The following is a 23,176-nucleotide window of genomic DNA, read 5'->3' on the forward strand; positions in this document are numbered from 1 at the left end:
GTTAAATGCTAATCACGTTTACCATCCTGACCTTCACGCCTTTCTTCACCTACTCACTCACCTATTCCTGTGCTTAAAGTGAACATTTTGTTTGGCTGTACAAACGTGAGGTATGGAATCATCCAACAGGGACGTACGTGTTTTACCTCAGCCAAGAACCAATCAATAATCACTTACTGTGTTCCAAATATCGCATTTAAGCTTTTAACCTTACCAACCAAACATAATCCCATCATCCTCGTATAAACCTAGATGTTTTTTTTAATCTTTTTTAACATGATTGTTTTCATTGATTATTTCTAAAGCATTGCTTGGTCTAATTCCTGTCCAGACATCATAGGAGTGGAAGCTATAACAACAGCTACTACAATTTGGAAAATACGCACTTTAAAATAAATTTTCAAATTCGCCTTCAAAAACAAAATGTGCTGTAGAAGTGAGAACAGGTCCTGGAAACTTATTCAAAAACATTCAAAACACTTTAAAAAAAACAAAACATATTGTATTACATTACATTTCATTTAGCTGACGCTTTTATCCAAAGCGACTTACAATAAGTGCATTTCAACCATGAGGGTACAAATTCAGAACAACAAGAATCAAGAAAATACAATTTCTTCAAGAAAGCCAAACTACAAAGTTCTATCAGTAAGTGTAATTTTAAGTGCTACTAAAGTTCTACTGTTCAAGGTAAAGTCTGAAGAGGTGTGTTTTTAGTTTGCGGCGGAAGATGTACAGAGTTTCCGCTGTCCTGATGTCGGTGGGGAGCTCATTCCACCATTTATTTATTTATTTATTTTTTTTAAATTTTATTTCACTTTGTTAATCCCCGAGGGGAAATGTCTTCACTACAGCAGGGGGGCTCTCAGGGGGGAGATGCTGCAGCAGGCTGCCACTAGTGCGGCGCCAGGTAACCTGACCTGAGGTGCATGTTTTTGGATGATGGGAGGAAGCCGGAGAACCCGGAGAGAACCCACGCAAGCACAGGGAGAACATGCAAACTCCGCACAGAAAGGCCCAGGACTGGATTCGAACCCTGAACCTTTTTTGCTGTGAGGTGACAGTGCCAGGACAGCAAACAGTCGTGATTTAGTAGAGTGTTTAGCTCAGTGAGGAGCAACAAGCCGATTGGTAGAAGCAGAGCGGAGGGAGCGGGCTGGGATGTAAGGTTTGACCATGTCCTGGATGTAGACTGGACCCGATCTGTTCACAGCATGGTACGCAAGTACCAATGTCTTGAAACGGATGCGGGCAGCTACTGTTAACCATTGAAGGGAGCGGAGGAGGAGGAGGAAGAGGAGGAGGAGGAGGAGCGGAGTAGTGTGAGTGAATTGTATAAAAACATATTGTCACTCAGAATCGATTTTCTATATGTTTACACTTTGAACCATGCTGAAGTATCCTTCAGAGACACATTTACCAGATGGGGTCTGTCAGCTTTTAGTTGTCTTGCTTCCTTTGACTTCACAACATTTTTTCATGTGTAGCTGTTGGGTCATACACCTGCTCGCTGCACATCGTTGTACTTGTGTCTTGTTAGTGACCTCATTTTTTTTCTTCAATAAACAACTTCTATTAAAAACAGTTTTCTGCATGTTTTTGTGTTTGTTTTAGTTTTTTGGCCTCACAACAGTCTCACAAGCATTTATATAACGTGAGTCTGTCTACTTATCAGTGAATACACAGACCAGCTTTCATTTATAGATTTATAGAAACATATAATTATTTTTCAATTATTTATCATCTACAGCTAATGTAGGGCTTTCATCTCTTTTATGTCTGTAGACTTCACTTTTTTTGTGTGGATTTGTTTATTTTTTATACTGACATGAAAGCTGAAAAAAACATTCCATGTATGAGGGTGGGTATGTGGGTTTAACCCTTGAATACATGTGTTGACACTTACATATCTTGACATGACAAACCAGCCCCTAAGGCTGATTCAGAATTATCTTGGAACCCTAGAGCTTTAAACCTTTTTGGGGCATCAATACACAAATACAGAAATATATATTGAATATTTAGGATGAATATTTGTCAGTGCAAACTGAGAAATTGCACATAGCACGTTTTAGTTCTCATTGAGTAATAGTGCGCATGTGATCACAGATCACAGAGTGTGTCCCACGCTGAAGGAAATCATCTCAATTTGGGGGGCAAGGCTTTCCATGTCATGGAGCTGCCAACTCAAGCTGCAGAGAAGCAGTGGAGGTGTAGGTGGAGGCTATTTGCATATTCCTACATCCACACAAATTCCATGAAGTCAAATGTGTTGTGTTACACCAAAGCCACATTAAAGCATCCGAGTTTGTTATCTATTCGGGACAACTCTGTGAATGTCTTTGAGAGGCCCAGCCAGAGCCCAGACTTGAACCTGATTGAACATCTCTGGAGAGATCTGAAAATGGCTGTGCACCGACGCTCCCCATCCAACCTGATGGAGCTTGAGAGGTCCTGCAAAGAAGAACGGGAGAAACTGCCCAAAAATAGGTGCCAAGCTTATAGCATCATACTCAAAAAGACTTGAGGCTGTAATTTCTGCCAAAGGTGCTTCAACAAGGTATTGCGCAATGGCTGTGAATACTTATGTATGTGCTATATTTTCCTTCTTTATTTTTAAAAGATTTGCAGATTTACAAGATTTTTTCACTTTGTCATTATGGGGTATTGTGTATAGAATTTTGAGGGGAAAAAAAAAATATTGAATCCATTTTAGAATAAGGTTGTAACATGACAATGTGGAAAAAGTGAAGCGCTGTGAATACTTTCCGGATGCACTGCATGTTTTTTCTCAATTTGGAAATCACTGAGGTGATTTTTCCCTCTAAATTAAAGGATACAAATCCAAACAAAGCCCACTAATGATTTAGTTTTCTTTGCCACAGACGGTAGACACGTCAGTGGGAGATTATCAGACCTAAAAATATTTCGATTGACTTTTTAACTTTACTTGGATTGAATTCTCAGAACATTTTAAAGGAGAGGTATAGTTTTAATTTAAAAGTAATAAAGAGCAGTTAAACTTGGTGTCCTCAAAACAATAGATTTTGTGCCTCTGCTTTTGCTTGAGTAATCACAGGAAGAGGTGAGAATTGGAGGCTGAGGATGAGCAGGGATGGACACCATGGCTGCAGAACGGAGCACAAGTCCATTGGTTTCTACGGAGGATAGTCTTTAAAAGCAGTTCATAAATATTTAGTTTTATTTCTAAACCTTTCCATCACCCATCCATCCATTATCTATAATATAATATATTATACAATATAATATATGATATATATATATTATATAAATATATATATATTTATTATATATATACACAAATATACTGTTTATATATATTATATCATATATATATATATATATATATAAAATATAATTATCTATATTATCTATTCTCGCTTTATCCTGAACAGGGTCACGGGGGGGCTGGAGCCTATCCCAGCTCACTTAGGGCGAAGGCAGGGTACACCCTGGACAGATCGCCAGTCCATCACAGAGATTTTCTATCTAATTAAAACTGCAAGCTGTGATATATGGGTCCTCACACAATTGTGTTCGTCCTCCTCTTGCCAGCGGGACAGGGGTGGACACGGCTGTGGATTTTTCAGCATTTCAGTGGACATGATTTATTGTACATTTTCTTTTGCCTCCTGTTTCCACTATGTGGCACTGTATGTGGCATCATCAAAATCGTAAGGTTTTCCTTCAGGTGGAACTGTTCAACCGGCTGGCAAAGCATACTGAGACATAAACCATGTCATTTATTTTTGCAAGTATGTCGCACTATGACTAAGAAATACAATTGGCATGTAGATGTCTTCAGGCTGGGACTGTTATCAAAAATGTAAAGTTTGAGGTTTCTTAAGTATTTCCTGCCCTTGTTTCTGGAGAAGAAGGCTTTCCTTGAGATGCATATGATTGACAATTATTGTTAAAAGGTCCACAGAAGGATTTCTCTAAAGCCAGCGTTTGATGACGGTTTTTTCACGCAACAAAAAAATATTCTGGTGGTAGTTTTCAGGAGTTACTTCAAGATACAGAAAATACATCAATGTTAACTGTCACCAGTTGTCCAATCACAGTGAACGAGGGGCGGGACAAACTTGCTTAACCAACAACACTGGTCGCTGATAGGACTGCCCTTCAGAGTGGCTAAGCCAATGCTCATATGAGAAGTGTCACCAGACTACAACTGAATGCACCAAAGCAGTATTAAAAAGAAATGCAAATATTAATTAATATATCAACTGCAACATACAGATATTTCTGTTTTAGTTTGCTTCTCTATCTTTTTACTTTTGTATCAATTTCTCAATTTATTTACTTCCCATTATACTAATTGATCTATTCATTCAAACTATTTATGTATTTTTGTGTTTATTTTTTTGTATCATTTTCTTTTTGCATTTCCCTCCTATTTATTTCCCCAAACTTATTTATTTATGCTATTGCTTTTTACATTTCTTTCCACATTTCTGCCTCATTCTGAAAATGAGGGGGCTGTTATTCAATGTATGATGGGGTCAACTTTTTGTTGATTGGTTGAATCAGACTGCATAGATCGACCATGACTTGCTTCCACACTGGTCGCCAGGCTCACTGAATATATGGTTACCTCCAATCAGGAGATAGCGAGAGAACGCAAACGTTTATCTTATCTAGCTGAAAATAAAACTGTCAGTCTGACTTCCAACCAAGCACTTCTCCTGTCTAGCTTGGCCATTGATGTCAGAGCAAGTTATGTGATCTATGTACTCTCATGTCAATAAACTGTGAAAAGTTGACCCCTTGACACACTTTCAATTACAGACCCCTCATTTGCAAAATGAAGCAGAATCAAACTCGTCCAACAAAACTCCCTCCATATCAGTAAATTATTGGCGGAGCTTCCCAGACATGAAACCACACCACTTTACAAATTTCCATCTTCATGTGTTTTTCTCAACGCTGTTTTTCATAGTCAAGGTTTTATATGCATTGTATATTCATACTTCCATCCTTTCCTTTAAATATGTCACAATTAGTCATTTTGGGGAAAATTTCAGGGTGGCTGGAATTTTCTCAATTATGACTAATGTCTCTTAAAAATGAAGCGGCGGCCTTGTAAATACTTATTTTTAGAAGTATTTACAAGGCCGCCACTTTATTTAATTGTATTTATTTATTTTATTCTATATGTCCAGTCTGACAGTTGTCAGGAGGGAGAGAGCCTTACTGTATTTCAAAATTAATTCAAATGTTATCTATAATTGTCTATACAGATCATGGTTGTTCATTTTAGTCTCACAGTGGAGGAGCTGTTAATGGCTGAATCCCAAAACAGCCTCTGGCTTAAAGGGTTTTAAAAATAAGTTTTCTTAGAACAGCTGGTCACTGTACATTTTAGGGAAAAGAAGGAACATTTGTTGAGTCTTTTTTTGACTGGCGGATTAATCCACATTTGGTTTTATGGCAAGTATTTCTGGCAATAAAATGTTGGATTGATTCCAAATGAACTTCAGTGTGTGTGTGTGTGTGTGTGTGTGTGTGTGTGTGTGTGTGTGTGTGTGTGTGTGTGTGTGTGTGTGTGTGTGTGTGTGTGTGTGTGTGTGTGTGTTCAAGGTAAATGCAGAATATGTAATCTCGTGGCACAACGTGACTCACTGATGTGTTTTTGATACTTTTTGGACAACAATGGAGGTATATGGCACAAATAGATGAGATACTGCATATCAGAATCGTTAGAAGACATGTCGAAGAATTTGGTTGAATAAATAAATAAAATATAATTTTAGAAGAATAGAATAAGAAGAATAGAATTTCAGCGGTGTTATCTTTTAAATTCCAGAAAAATCACATGCATAATTTGCTTCCCATACCTTGGAAAAGTGCACTTGTTCAATTTCCCATAATCTCTTTAAAGTGAGTCACAAACAGTAAATATTTTGGTGAAAAACATTGACATAGAGAAGGTTTTATCCTAAACCGTATGGTGAGAAACACATTTTCTAAATTGCTCCGAGGCCGATTTGTGTTGCATAGAATTTTGTATCAATTAAAATGAAGGGAAAACACTCCGGAGACCTTGAACAGCAACAGAGCTAAATGACTGAAAAGTGTTTCGTCACTGACCTGAAGACCGAAAATCATAACACAGCTTTTCATTCCAGTCTGACTCCATCAGATACTTTTAATAATGACTATTTAAAATGGTTTGAATTGCAACCAAGGTTGGTTTCACCTGCAGGGCCTGTGTTACCATAGAAACGTTACCATATTCTGATAAACCATGAGACATCCCACTATTTTATATTAGCTGACGTGGAGAATTTAACAGAGATGTAATGAAAAAACTATCCAAAGGTGAAAACGGTTGAATGTTTTGTATCTTAATACAGTTGTGTGTTTGCCCTGAGCCTCTGTCATAAAGGAGCAACATCGCTGTGGCCACAGGGACTAAGGACAGTGCAGACACGACATGAAGGCAGACAGAAGTGTTTGGATGGAGATGATGAGTGAGTTTGAACTGATGGTGAACCACCACAGGCCACATGTGAGATGTTCTTCGCAGAGGCGGCCTAAGGGAAATCTATTCAGTTGGAAAAACAGTTGAAAGAAGCATTAGCGCTGCAGTATCTGGCTGTATGTACAGATATGAGGCATGTTTGGAAGTGAGCAGCAGGTTCAGGAATCCCCCCTGCTGAGGGTTTAATAGGCAGAATGTGGTGGAGAATGGCAGCATCCAGCGCTCCCCAATCTGAAAAATTGCAGGCATTTTCTGCTGTCTGAAAATCTTATATGAAATGGCTGGCAGCTATTCAGATGTCTTTAAATGCCTGTGCCTTGGCAGTCCACTATTTCATCATGCTGATCTGATGGAGAGATGGTGAGTTTGGAGACAGCGGCAGACAGGAAAAGACAGAAGAAGTGCTTCTAGTGTCTAATCGTAGTCAGTTTGAGTTCGCAGGCGAGTTCAGCCTCGCAGTCCTGACTGAATAAAGACGTATTTTATTCCAACAAAACTGTCACAACTGGTGACACACATGCTCTCTCAATCCACAGCAGCATGTGCAGTTCAAAGACATGCAGAATTATGGTTGAAATCTTTATCATTCTCCTCAGTTATTAAATGACAGAATCTACTATACATGGGTGCTTATTAGTTCAGGCACTGTTTGATGACACGCGTTGTGGCGTAATGCGCCTGTAGTAGTACAGATTTAACATTAAACAGCTATGACTTGCATACTGTGAGGCAGTTTAGGAAGCATAAATAATCCAACAGGACTCTGCCCAACAACGCTGCAACATGATTTACAGTTTGTATGTAGCCAGAAGTCCTGCAGTGTATTCTGGCCTTCATAATACAATTAGACACATTATGAAAGATATGAAGGATTATGAGCTGACAGTACAGATGCTTCCTGAATGATGGAGAGATTAATAGGTCTTTCAGTGATGACATAACATGCTTGTAAACCATATTGTACTGTACAGGTATAATAGATTGATTAATTTACATGGGACTGCTAATTCATGATACCCAATGTTGTTTTTCTCATTTCAGAAGTTCTCTTAAACTTCTAAAACACATTTTAAGGTCAGTTTTTGTATGATTTTAATACACTGATTGCTTATATTAATAGTTTGATACAGCAGCTTTAACACTAATGTAGGATGTAAAACTACAGGACGAATGCAGCTATAAACCAAATATATTGCTCAACCGTGAACTCCCAATTATCATCTCCAAATGTTCCATGCAGAATTTCCAAGATCATTTACACTCCAAAAGGTCCACTAACTGCATGTGGGACTTCCTGGAGTTTGCATGACTCAATATATTGTAGCCTATTGCAAAAATGTTTTAATAAAAACAAAATACAATGATTTACAAATCGCATAAACGCCTATTTTATTTCAGATAGATCAACGACAACATACATACAGTGTAGTAATGGAGAAATTGTATTGTTTTATGTAAAATATATGCTCTTTTTGAATTTGATGCCAGCAACACGTCTCAAAAAAGTTGAGACAAGGGCATGTTAACTACTGTTTTGCAACACCTCTTCTTTTTACAACACTCAACATCTTTGGGAATTGAAGAGAACAGTCGCTGGATATTTTCCATTGAAATGGCGTCTCATTCTTGCTTTATACACGATTTCTGCTGCTCAATAGTTCAAAGTCTTCTTTGTTGTATTTTTCATTTTAATAATGCGCCAAATGTTTTCAACAGGTGACAGGTCTGGACAGCAGACAGGCAAGTTTATCACCTGGACTCTTTTACTAGAGAGCCATGCTGTTGAAGTATGTGCAGAATGCAGTTTTACATTGTTTTTTTTTAAATAAACAAGACCTTCCCTAAAATAGATGTTGTCTGGGTGCCATATTTGTTGCTCCAAAACCTGAATATGTCGTTATATGTCATTCCCAGATGAGTAAGCTACTCATGCCATGCACACTAATGCATCCCTCTACCATAACAGGTGCTGGCTTTTGAACTGAGCGCTGATAACAAGCTGGATGGTCCCTCTCTTCCTTAGCCTGGAGGATGCAGCGTCCATGGTTTACAAAAATAATCAAACATTTTGATTTATCAAACCACTGGACAGTTTTCCATTCCGTCTCAGTCCATCTTAAATGACCTCGACCCAGAGAAGGCGGCAGTGTTTCTGGATCATATATACTTTTTTTTTTCATCGCTAGGTCGTTTTTTAACCTGCATTTGTGGATGCAGCGATGAACTGTGTTCACAGACAATGGTTTTCAGAAGGCTTTCTTATCCCAGACAATGTTTTCCACCAAAGATTTGTGTGTGTTTTTAATGCAATGCCGCATATTTTCCAGATTCTCTGAATCTTTTAATGATGTTATGAACCGTAGATGATGAAATCCACTAATTCTTTGCAATTTTACGTTTAGGAACATTATTCTTAAATTGTTGCTCTATTTTCCCACGCAGTCTTTCAACGAGTGATGGACTCCTCCCCATCTTCACTGCTGAGACTTTGCCTCTCTGAATTGCCATTTTTATACCCAATAATGTTACTGATCTGTTGCCAATTAACCTAATTGAGATGTTCCACCGAGTGTTTTTTATTTTTTGTATTTAATCTTAACACAACTTCTCCAGTCTTTTGTTGACCCTGTCCCACCTTTTTCAAACATGTTGCTGGCATCAAATTCAAAAAGAGCATATATTTTACATAAAACAATACCATTTCTGTGTTTCAACACTTGCTATGTTTTCTTTGGGCTATTTGCAATTAAATATGGGTTCAGTGGATTTGCAAATAATTGTAGTTTGTTTTTATTTATATTTTACCAACTTTTTTGGAAAGGGGGTTGTAAACCCTGTACCATTCTCCTGGTATCAACATACAATAACATGATTGTGCCATGCCTTACATGAGTTGCACATAAACCCCAGGACATCAACTCCATTAGTACTTAAGGGAAAACCACCTCATCAAAATTCTGGCAGATAATGATCTTTTTTATGCATGTTTACCATTTACTTTCCACAATAGTTTCATAGCACCATCCACCCTGCAAATATCAAGGTTGCCAACATGAAAACAGAAAGAAAGAACAATGCTGTGTTGCAAATTACATACTTCCTGTAGTACACTCATAAATACTGCTCTTAAATGTTAGTACTCTTACTTGTGTGTCATTATGGGGTATTGTGTGTAGAATTTTGAGGAAATAAATTAATTAGATACATTTTAGAATAAGGCTGTAACAACAAAATGTGGAAAAAGTGAAGCACTTTGAATACTTTCTGGATGCACTATATAATAAGTGGAGTTGGGAGACAAGACATCATGTTCAGCCCATGGTTTCTCTCTTTATCATTCTTCTTCGCTCTCTTCACCAGAAGCGGGAATTCCTCTGCCTCTACGGCAACCCTGAGGGGACACGTCATCTCCAATGCAAACAGTAAACATGAGACACATTACATTACATTACATATGCATTCAGGAAAACGCACAAAATGGACTTTAATTTGCAGATTTGAAAGATGCGATCCTCACTGCACATCGATAGCAGATCAGCTTGGAATTTTTTTTGCTGGAGATGTGAAGTTTGGACATGATTTTACACACTCAAACCTTTAGTAAATCAGGCCCCTGGTGTTCAGGAACAGCTGCAGCTTCCTCAGATAACATAACTGTTAAATTAACACTATTGAAAGTTGAGCTGCTATTAGTCCTGAGTGTACAATCAGCTTAATATGCATCACAAAAGACTCATTATGTTAATATCTCATTTGGTAAACCAAGGTGTACAAAGTGCTTAACCGAGTGAAAATCCCTGCTGAGAGGCAGACACACATTAAAATAAAACCTTAAAATGTAATGAACAGATTTCAATTTATAAAAACAACACACATCTCGGAGACAAGAATATTAGATCAATATGGAAATAAAATCAATCAGAAATGAACGACAGATTATGAAAATAAGTTGTTTGTCACTGCTACTTCCTTTTGTCATTAGTTGTGCCCATATTACCTCAGTACACTTAACAGTTCATTTGTGTGTTTGAGTATTTATTTTGGTTTCTTTGTCCTTGATTTTGTGTAAAGTAAATGAAAAAAGTGATTTACACTTTTATTCTTAATAAAGTAATCACCCCTCCAAGTGGTTCGGCCTCAGAAACTTAACTTATCAACATGTAAGACACAAATTATTTTACCTTGTCGTCCTTAGGTGGGAAATGCAGGAAAACACAATTCTCTCTTAGTGTTTATTTTATTACTGCAAGTTCATTTCAATAAAAGTCAAATGCTCGCTTATTTTCTAAGCATGGCGTACATTCATTTTCAACTTTAGTTTGATTTAAGTTGGTCACTAATAAAAATGTAAACAATGCAAAGCAGAATGAAGTCAGCTCTGTATGCCACACACCTCCATGCTTCATGTTGAGGATCTGTGTCCGTGGGCTTATAGTTACTGCTAGCAATAAAATATATCAGGGGGATAAGTTTGACTCAACAAGCAAGTATTTTTTTGTAAACCAAGATTTTAAAGTGGTTACAGCATACAGAATTGAGTTGAGTGATTTAACTTTAAGTAAATAAGCATCAGTAAAAATCCAGACTTGTAATGATGTAGAATAACTAAGAGCATGCTGCTCCTGAAGTCAGGTCAGTTATTGTTGTATTTCGGTGACAAGGTTCAACACGTTGAGACCTGATAGTTACTGTTTTGCATTTCTTGTGAAAAAATCTTCATCCTTCAATGTTGTGTTTATACACTGAATTTCTATATGAGAACCTGCATGTCTCGCAGATGTTCCCTCCTCCAAGAACTTCATGAATTGGTGACAGAAGATTGAGGTGGAAAAGGATCGATGTGGAGATGAGTGGTAAACAGGGCAGCATTGGTGGTTCAGTTTAAGGTGGAGGTGCACTGTCACCTCACAGATTAAAGGAGAAGCCTTTCATGCTACCTCCGGGCTTAAAAGCTGCGTCATAAGCTTCTCTTGTCTGTGTGGAGTTGGCATGTTCTCTCCAAGTGTGCGTGGGTTTCCTAAAGTCGCTCTGGTTTCCTCCCACACTCCAGATACATGCAGCTAGGTATGAGTGTGACTGGTCCATGCATTATCTATACCAGGAGGAGCTGGAATAAATAATGGATGGATATTGCTATTCTTATCCTTATTAAAGATAGCTTTTGACAGTGACCTTCTTTAAAACAAAGCCTAGGATTAATTAATACGTATGGAGCCGCCTTAAGGCCCCATCATGTCAGGTTATGTTAGTGCATAACAGGGAATATATCACAGTTTTTTTTTTTTTCAGTTAAATAAGAAAAACCCAATAAAACAGTTTAAACTTTTGCGTAAAAAACATACATGACTGGGTCTTTTCTTCTATTTCTTTGTGGTTTGATTCAAAATAGCTGATGATCGGAAACAGCCATATGCTCACACTCTAAAATTATGACACAAGTTTTTGACTTCTCTCAGCTTCTCTGCTTTAATATAGCACCTAACCATCTGCTAGCCGTATACATTTAAGTACAATGTATTACAACCTTAGGTAGCATTACAAAGTCACTCAGTTCTGTATGATAAAGTTTTTCTATAATCAGTGCAGGTGGTGGTTGATACACAGTATGTTTTATCACAGTTAACATCTGGATTTCAAGTGTTAACAGCCTTACGTGGCTATTTGTTTAATACTTTTGAAGAAAAATGAAGAACACTAATTCACTTTCACCTGATCTCAGAATATGATAAAGGTACCAATATGAAAGGCACCAATACTCAAAATCCCAAACTGTTATACAGCAAGGGAAAAAAGTCTTGATCCTCCCGGGACTGGTTTACATATATTATAGCTATAGTTTTTGGACCCGTGTTTACACACAAACATTTTAACATTCTGGAAACATTAAAAAAAAATTGCCACTGAAACTGTTTTAAGGAAACTGTAAGGTATAATGTTCTCACAATATTATTAACAACCTTTTATTAACCACAACATATTTGTATAATGTGCAAGTTATCTGACTAAAATATAAACATTCTGGGAATATAAACAAAATAAAACAAAAAAAACTTGCAACTGAAAACATTTTAGACTGTTACCACAACATATTTTTGGAAATTTGTTATATAATGTTTTCATAATGTTAGGAAGAACGATCTTGAGAAAAAAAAAAAAAAAAAAACATTTTTTTTTTTAATTATTTTTTTATTTTTTAGACCAAATAATTTCTTGCTGAGGAAGTCGAAAATGTTTTTCCCAATCTCGCAGACATGTTAACACAAACATGAGGCCTATTTGGGAACCAATACGACACTGAATATAAATTAAAATGGTCAGGAGAGTCACATGCAACGTATACTGCTGTTGTAATGTCAGCTCCAAGACTGACAAGTACTGTTGTTCCCTCTGAGCCCTGTTTAGCCTTTATTTGCTTACATTCTGTCAAAGTGGTGCCATATGAAGTATGTTGCATTAGCTATGAGCAGGTCCTGTTTGTGATGGATGTTACATCTGCCCATGACCAGACAAGAACCCTGGTATTTGATGATTCTGCTGCATTCTGTTCAATAACAATCTTTCTTAATATTTTAATGTACTTTCTGATTACTAGATAAAGAACACACTATGTCCTGTCTTGGCACTGAATAATGTACACAAATGGGAATGTTCACGATGTGAGGCATACATTTTGAGTTGTAGACTCATCCAACGTGTACAGAGTTCCAATAATTCTGGGGTGTGATTAGAAGGTACCGTTCTGATGATTACAGACATTATGAGAGGTAGTACGGTCTTAAGAACTCAACAAGATACTTTGGAACTTTGCCTTGCGCAATGCCTTTTACGTAATTCAAATGATTTTTAAAATCAATTCTGAAACAAATTGGATGGCAGTGTAATGAACCAAAAATAAGGATTTTCTCACAAGTCAAGCAGCACACTTGGTTTTAAACTGTCAGCAGTGTTGCCTCCTGTGGTAAGCCAGCGTAACACTTGGCTGAGTATCATCAGTGTGAGAAAGGGTTGTGTATACGTGTGTGTGTGTGTGTATGCGCAGGCCTGGAGAGAGGTGCAGTCATCTGAGTTTAATGGTGCAAATGTGTGTAGCTCTCCGGTTTCTCTGCTAAACTGAGTGAGGCATTGGCTTCTTTCCTGTGTGCACTTTTTGACAGACGTTGACAGGTCCCATTGGGCTCTTTTACAGTGCTGACTGCTGACAGGAACATGGTGGAAACGAAACAAAAAGCTCCCCTATTGCTCCCCAAGTGATTTCTATCCTGCCTGTACCCATACCTGGCCAGGGAGACATGCACCCCTATCCAAGACCCCCGTCATGAACAAAAAAAACATGCCTAATAAACCAGAATTTGAGGATAAGCATGTGCTTTTGTTTATTTGTACACAAAATGTGACTTTGAAAAACAACTTTTAGATGCAAATTATCGCGTTACCTTAACATAAACATGTGATGATGATGATTTTTTCAGATCAGTAAAATATGTTGATAATGTACTAAAACTGTGATTCTAATACAACAGATTTGAAAAAGGCCTAAGGAACAATTATTAGCTCATAATCCAAACTGAATTATCATCAAGCAATACTTACAAGGCATTGTCAATAATATTTCATACATACATTTATATATAAATATATATATATATATATAAATACATCAATATCACCTGACATGATCATTGATACTGGATCATTCTACAAAACCATATGTGATATGTAAAATTAGTAAATAAACTTAAAATAATTTTGTTCCATTCCACCAGTTTTACAATCACTTCAACATAGTACATCTCAAATGGATAAAACGTACAGTTAAGGTTAAGAAATGCTTGTTGTCATAACAAATAAACCCTGGTTAAGGTTAATTATGGTTTGCAGAGTAAGACGCTGTCTACATGTTACGAGATAATCAATGTTGTTTACTTGCGTGAGTGTTTACACTGTTTTGCCTCAGTGGAATTTCTCAGATGTCATAAAAAAAAGTTACATGCAGTCATGATTATAAACATTATCATAAATCAACTATATTGCAAATAATGAGAATGGACAAATAAATTAGAGGTGTCTCGTACATTACTGATTTGCAGTATTATTCAGTGATAACTCCATCACAGACGTTATAAAGGATTTAATTAGCTAGCACAGTTGTTACAATTATTGGCAAATGGTTTGCAAAATAATATGTACATCATTTATCGAGACTGTTTTTAGTTAGCAAAAGTTGTATTTTAGCTTTTGAAATCATGCTAAAACGTGACTATCTGATTTAGAAAAAATACAGTGGTTAGTCTGTTTACACAAACACAAACAACGAACTAAGACCTTTGTTTTAAAGCAGTCTTCAGTCCAGTTGTTTCGTCAACATGAAAAAACTGTCTTTTGACCCCAAACCAGCCAGATGTGAAAGCAACAGCACTTTCAGTTATGCATCACAACGATTGGCTTTGTTACTGCCGCCATCGTTTTCCTCCTGACTATCATGTGTTGATGCCCCATGTAGTCTTTCCTCATTTCGAATGCGAAGCAGCTTGTATGATTCCCACCCTGTGATTGGTCCTGCTGCCTTTCTGTGAGGAGCCTGATCCAGTGATTGGTGCTCACCTGCTCTAATGCAGCAGCTGGGAGAAGACGGCTGGGAACTGAAAGTGTTAAAACCCTTCAGGACCTGCAGCAGCTTACTGTGCAACTACTGCACCTCTGTTCATGTCTGTTCACTTTTTTTAAGTGTTAAACTCTGATCTTTTTAAACTGTATGAGGTGCTCGCTAATTATCCCTGCGGACAGGGACAGGTATAATTCTGGTAACGAACTGACTGCACACAGGTGGTGGTGCTCCTTGTGCTTTTGGTTTTAAGTTACGTTGTAGAGGTGTTAGCCGAGTTTTTACTTATTTATTTTTTTCCCCTGGAAAGTTATTAAAACCTCTAATCCTTTCTAAAGTTTCTTTATATTTGAAATCACATTTGTTCCGCTTTCGTTTTGCTCTGTTCCCCTCTAAGTTCACCACATTTTGGAGCTCAACAAATAACCTTTGGATACCATGGTTGCTTCCCTTTCCCAGACGAGCCGGGGTCATAACAAGTGACCCGTGACATCAAACGGTATTCATGCAGATTTAGATTATAACCCTACACTGTTAACTTTTATTCTGACATCGCTTATGCCATTTACTGCACCAGTTCAAGATCACGTGCGTCTCAGCTGCGTCTCACGCCTGGTGTGTGCGTCGCGTCATTTTAAAATAGAGCCGACGCCTAGTTTTCACGCGAGCTGCGTGCGGTTCCCAAGGTGTTCTTCACTGCTCTCTCTCCTCTCTCGGTGCCTCTCCTCTGTGTCGGTGTGTGTCCCGTGCTATTCGAGGGGAAACACAACCCACGTACCTCCTCTTAGGTTACAGCTCATCACCTGTAGGACCTCAGTAATATTAATCTTATGACCATTATCAAAGAGGAACTCATTGATTCAACGGTCGGACCTGCAGCCGCGGCACCGCAGGTCACGCGCAGCCGGTGTGGATACACACACGCAAGCAAGCCGCAGCTAAGACATGCGTCTGAGGTAACGCACACGCCACGCAGGCAGTGTGTCCCAGGCCTAACTATACAACCATTTACCATAAACGCTGGACTTCATGCAAAAGTTTGCTTCTGACCTGCAGATAATGTCAACATTAAATGGATTTCTCAGACAAGGGTTGTTAGCTGGAAAAGATTAGATAATTAAATCATTATCACAAGACAATGGTTGACATGACAGCAAGATCAATAGGTAGTGATGCCAGCATAATGGACCTAAATAATAATAATAATAATATTAGTACTTCTTAGTCTGTAGATTTAATCTGCAACATCTAGAGAAAGGAAGAATATGAGATGAGACAAGACAAGCTTGTAGCTAAGACTCAAGTGAAAGCTCTTACCATATGCATATTTTGAGATTTTTTTTTTTTTGCGCTTCATTGTAATTTATTTGCATTTGATATACAACTCAATGGCCCTGCAGGTCCTTGAAGCTAAACAGAAGGACAATTAATGACATTATGTAGATGAACTTACCCAGACTTCTTCTAATTCAAGATCAATTTAGTTAATGTTGGGAAAAAAAAGGAGAAATATGGACAAGCTACGGCCATGTGGAGGCTTTCTTCAGCCCCTTTTATTGCACATAGAGGGCTCATGTGGCTGTTTAACAGTCTCCCTCAAAGAGTGGGCAACATCACTCTGGCCTTTGATAGAGGGAGAGGATGACACATTTACTCTGTTTAATTTGGATTCACACTGCATTTTTGCAGACTGCAATTTCCAAATGAACATCGTGTGGCATGAAAAACTGTTTGCAGCAGTAGAAACAAACACAGGCTTATTTTTTCCTTCTTATTTTGTCATTTACTCTCTCTTCCCCTTCTGCCTTAAAATGGGCCTCTGCATCCACTGAAGACTTTAACCAGTCCTTGAAAATATAAAGTTTGCTCTAAGTTGATTTTTTTTTTTTTAATCTAATATCCAAGCAGTGCTGGCAGTGATGTGGTGTGTAAGGTAAAGATGTGGGGGTGAGAACATTTCAGAAATTTCCGCTTGTACCTTTGGACGTCCAGGAAAACTAGGCGGCTTATAAGTGAAAGGTTTAAGAGGACAACATTTTGCTGATGGACGGGGTTGCTAAATGAAATCTCAGTCGCCTGAATAAGGGAAAAGATGGAGGGCTCAGCTAACTGACAGGCAGCTCAGGGGTGTCTGTAACCCAAAACACATTACAGAGCCATCAGACTGAGTGACACCTCACCCCCTCCCTTAACAGGAGATACAATGAATGGCAACCCCTTGTTCTCCCTCTTGAAATGACAACCACAGAATATCAAATGCCAATTAAAGAGGAGACAGGCAGAGCAGAAGGAGTGGCATCTAATTCTCATCAATGTGATAGGTAGAGGGGGGGAAAGATGCAGAGGGAAGGGTCACTTTGAACAGGTGATCTGGCTACTGTTATGACTGGCTCCTTCAGGCCGTAACAAAGGATGGGAGGTCCACACAGCAAACTGGGTTAAGTTCACATTTTAATGCAAAAAAATCCCACAAACTGTGCAAAAACAGAAGAAGACGCAATTCAACCAAACTCAAAGGCTGTCAGGCGCCTAGCTGTCCATGAGAGAGAGAGAGAGCAAACCTTGAGGAAGCCTGGCTTTATGCTCTTCCTCTCAGGTGCAGCTGGTTACCAATCAAGGGCAGGCAGAGCTCCACAACCACACAGGAAACCATGTCAGCAACGCAAAATGACGGGGCCAGGCAGACCACCTCAGCACAGCAAGTGGGCGGGGACATCACCTATAACAGAAAGTACAAAGAGCAAAACAGGAAGGAAAAGCTAATGGCCTGGGCCGTCACACTATTCTGCCACAGTGAGATATTAAAAGGGAAGGACAGTCCACAGGTGCTAATAAAGGCCATAATAATGCTACTGGGGACTAAATCAGAAGTGAAAAGTGTACAAAATCTGGTGACAGAAACAGGTGATCAGAAATGTGTTTGGTTGTTGGCTGAGTGCTGTTGTTTACCTCTGTGAAAGGCACATACATTTTCAGATTGAAAACATTATATGTCTTCATAGAGAGTTGGGGACTTGGGTTTAAAATATTTGTAAACTTGTACCCCCCCGGAGATCAGTTTCATCTCTGTGAAAGAGCAAATATAGTTCCATCAGAAGAGCTGTCTTGCTACTCCCAAGATATTATTGAAATGTTGTATTTTAATAGCTTACCATTAAAGGCAGGGTATAAAACTACCACATCTGGAAGAAGCTTGGAGAGGAGTTCAGTGCCTCGTGTCAAGAGGAAACAATGATGGCTTTCTTTGGCTACATCCAACAAGTAGGAGACCTTGTGGTAAAACTGGAATACAATGAAGAAATTATAGACTGCAGGTCATCTGGCCTGGGATGGCATTAGGAAGCTCTGGATAACTATGCAAGGACATGTTAACTGCTGGTCCTGGATAAGCAGCATTAATTAATCTATTCAAACCAAAGCATGTGTTAAAGGACTATTTTGACAATTTCGGATATAAAGCATCTCACTTTGTTGCTGATGGTTAGATTTAAAAAAAAAAAAAAAAAGATTATGTGTGTTTTTAGAGTTAAGCAACTAAATCACTTAAGTACTTTAAAAAACATATCATGAGTTGCTTAAATGCTGCTAAAATCCTGTACTTTCATTCAGTGTTGACTTTTTCAATACTGAACCAAAGCCACAATCTCTCTTTAATCTTAACCAAGCGCTTTTTCAATACAATTTACAATAATAGTTTTAGTTACGTCATAGGAGGCTACGTTCTTTTCTTCCTTAGAAGTGGTTTATATGATTGTGTTAAAGCTTTCTGATGGCTTCTGCATGTTGTGGTGCCCTGTGGAGTAGCAGTGTGGTCATATTTCCTTCTGTTTTGTATTTTTGTTTTGTTTTTGTTAGTGTTCCTGATATGAATAAAAATAAGATCCAGGCTGAAAATTAATTTCCCCTCACGTGACAGGTTTAAAGTTCTACTTGTGGGATAATTAATTCAAAAGAGCATCCGTTCAGGTGTAGAATTACAACTCTGTACATGCATTTTCAGATTATTAATCCATTTTGGGTCACTAGTCTGTGCAAAGTGCTGAAACATCCATGATCGTGATCAGACAGACTGAGAATACAGAGTGCTCAGTTCAAACTAAAGCAGACATATTCTGACTTGAGCTCATGAACTCATTGAAACATGAATGACGACACATTGCAGAATGCTTGCAGGGGTGTTTGTGGTTAATCATCGACCTGATTAGTCACTCGCCCTAAGGTCTATAGCTCATCTCGTTAAAATTAGAACATAATAGAATATGAATGTGAACGCGCACCAGGGCAATTTCCTCTCCCGTTCAGAGGAGTGAAAGTAGAATGAATCATTAGTAGGTTGAAAGCCTGGTGGTATGAAGCAGCCCAAGGACAGTGCAGTAGTTTTAACTCGTGTAGACCAGAGGCTGCAGTGTTACTCTTCTGCTACAAGCTGTCCTACAGCTACACAAAACCTTCAGGTAGATAACAATAAGGTGGATGCATTTTGATCATTCTAATAACAGAAACCAAATATATCAACTGTTAATTTAAAAAAAAGGACAACTCACAGATCATCCAATCACTGATGTGTGCCATTTGTCTTTCATTACATACTATTAGTTCACTTTACATCTGTTATCTTCTTAATGATTAGAAGTTAAATTTACACCAGTGGTTTCTGATCTGAGGGTGAGTAACACCCAAAGGAATGGAAGGGGTTGTGAAATTTTTGCTAATGTGAATTTCTTGGGAACTATTTTCCTGGGCGGAATAATCAGCATTTAATGCTTGAGTCTAGTGAGTACTGTTTAGCGCAGTGGGACAGTGTGTCAGTAACACACACCCGAAGTTTAAAAACGAAACACTCTCCCACAGTGATACAGAGCAACACAACCATGTTACTTCACAATGAAGTTGACTTTGTGCTGAAGATCAGACTTTTCTCTCATCTCTAGTGAGTAGGCCTACATTCTCAGATATGTTGTTAGCTGAAGTTGTAAATAAATACAAATCTGATGGATATTTTGATCTTCATGTGAGCAAACACAGAATTACACACTCCAGATCACAAAATATCAGGTGAAGATGATCTAAGGAGGACTGACGCGGTCAAAACACTACTCCATCACCTCCATCTCCAACTCCAGGGGCTCCTAAAAGGACCCCTGCCATGACCTTTGTCCCTCCAGCGCCACCTCCAAAACCTGCTCCACCCAAAAAGACAGAAACGTCAAGGGACATTTGTGAACATGTTGCACAGAACTGCAGGTTGCTAACCTGGTTGCACCAACTGTCACTCACAGCTTTAGTTTTTTTCTCTGTGAATACAGTCTGGTAAGTCAGCTCGTATTAGCGTTTGCACAGCCTCTCTAAAGGGCGGACCAATGAAAAAAAAAAAAAGCATTCAGCCCTCAGCGCAGAATAAGCGCTCGGCTCTCCAATATGCTGCTGGTATTCATTAAAAACAACTTTAAGAATATGCTGTGCCCAGGAAACAACGCTTCAGTGGACATGGTAGGTAGTTGCAGCAGTGGCAGAGTGTTGCCAGGTTTTGGTACAAGCTTATTGGTTAAAATGAACCCGAGGTCTACGCCCAGTAGGAAGGAATGTCTGCAAACAATTCCCTATCAAGCATGGCCAGACCCATATTCACACAGTGAAATTGGGTGGGGTTCGCACCAGGCTAGCAATTTACAGCAAAAAGAAATTCCCAACAACTACTTTGACTAGTTACTGATTATTTTCTTTTTACCATGAGAAGATTTCAAAAGTCAGATTGACAAAATTTATATTGCTGCTTTATTTATAAAATATATGTGCATTCTTTTCTCCATAAGACTATATTTAATAATTTTGTGTGTGCAAGGTTAGTAGACCCAGTAGAGACCAAAGAATTTAGTTTTCCTATTAAAGATCCTCTTTAGAAATTCCCCTAAATTTCAAATGTATCTTACAAGCACTTACTCCTGCTCTGTGAAAGTTATCTCATTATGTTGCACAGATTTCCATCTTTTGAAATCTAGCACTGATTGTTGTATTGAGCTGAAAATTTAGTTTTCATCCTCCTCCAGGACATTTATTCTAGATTGCATTATTCTAAAAACGGTTTCGACAGTTTGACCTCATGTTACAGATCAAAACTATATGTTCTAAATATCTCCCATAACCTACATACAGCTGGTTATATACTGTAATGGTGCTTTGTAATAGCTCGAGAACATTACAGTTCCATTCATTCATTAATTACTGATTATCAATGTAGACATGGCTCCATTGTGCGTCCAAAGCTGAAGCCATGAAAGGTTCTATTATATATATCTGTAAAATCATTTCTGTATTCTGTGTATGCATGCAAACGTAATGCCCTATGTCAGATAATCAATACATAAAGTCATGTCATATCTTATAAATATGTCTATTTGTTTTGTTTTCCTGCACGACACAGAGTTGAGCCTCCTGTTGGGTCAATTATGTTCTTAAACAGTGCTCTGAGTAGGTCCTTGAGGTCTTGCTTGTTTTGCAAGCAGCATATCCTGTAAGCAGCATATCCTGATATCATAGGTGACCATAGGTGAGGGGTTGAACTGCCTAAACCTGACAGCTGAACTGATCATGGATAAGCAGCAGCACATATAAGTGCAATGTACAGTTGACTGGAAGACTCGTTTCATGTTTAGACGCTGACCTATCCATGCTGCCATCGAGTGCAGAGATGAAACTGGATCTGTATCACTTATCAATGTGATCCAGATCACAGTTGAAGAAAAACAAAGCTGCTCAGTATAATTACATTAGTGGATCAGATTGATTAGGAAAACATCAGGCCTGCGTCACGTTGGCATGAAAAAAACAGGAACTGGGACACTTAAAGCCGCAGCGTTCCCAGATTGAGATTGATTGAGTTGTGACTCTCTAGGCAGGAGTCGTTGCCTCTGCAGACTAATTTATGGAATCTTGTTAAATTATCCTCATTGCCACTCAGCTGAATGATTCAGACAGATAGAGAGCTTATGTAACTTTAGTTCAACAACAGAAAAAGTACTCGCCTTTGGGCCAGTGGCATTAGGCGGTTGGTGCACGCTTTGTATTGTGCAATCAGCTACAGTCTTCTGGCACCAATCTGGCATCAAGATTTTGCCTGGTACTGGACACACACTACTTACCCTGCGTTCCCATATCCATACTACCAAACTATTAATCTACCTGAAAAGATTTAGCATGTCCCAATACATGTATATGTTAAACGTAATATTTCAAAAGTACCAAAATGTCATCCGGTCGTATTTTGCAGCATGCAGGCCAGCATGCTACTCGAGCTGTTCTGACCCACAATCTTCTGCGAGGTGGAAGATACGTCACATCAACTGAACCGCTGAGAGAGTTGGTGGCGCTGATGCTCTGCCCACAAAAGGAAGAAGGAGAAGAAAAGAAAGAAGAGGCCACTAAAAGGAAACGTACGATTACATCATTTTTCTTTTACTTCAAATGTTGCGCTAAAGATCACGATTGATACGACCAAGAGGGTCAAAGTTCAAGGCGCAATTTTATGATAAAGTAGTGTGTCCTAATTGTAAACATACTACGTGCAACAGTACAGTACAGGTAGCTGCAGTAGGTTCTAAAATGAATAAGAAATGCATTTTGGAACGCTAGGAACGTTTCTTGCAAACTTTCATAGACTGTGAGGCATACAAAGTAATTCGAATGATGATTAGAATGTTGACGATGCATACAAGATTAATTAGGCTTAATCAAAGAATTAGATTTTTGTGGTATGCAATGATGTTTTTTTAACTATCGTGCTCTGAGATATACTCTAATGGCATTTACCTGCTGTTTTTCACTGCATAAACTCATTATAAATTCTGTTTTGTGTCTGTATTTCCAACCATGCCAGTGGATTACACAAGGTGCAGCAGTATCAGTCTCTCGGTACAGAAATATTTAGAATATTGACTCAGCTGTACAACAGTTGTTATCTCTATAGGATGAATCTGAATGATTTTTTTTTTAGATCCCTGTATTGTAATGGAGCGCCACCGGCAGAATGTAGTTTTCATTTATGGGGACCACCAAATGACTTCAGTGAT

The sequence above is a fragment of the Brachyistius frenatus genome, unplaced genomic scaffold (assembly GCF_029030835.1).
Source record: "Brachyistius frenatus isolate BFR_SWC_R1_liver_20210118 unplaced genomic scaffold, ASM2903083v1 Contig_25, whole genome shotgun sequence".
In the NCBI taxonomy this organism is placed as follows: domain Eukaryota; kingdom Metazoa; phylum Chordata; class Actinopteri; family Embiotocidae; genus Brachyistius; species Brachyistius frenatus.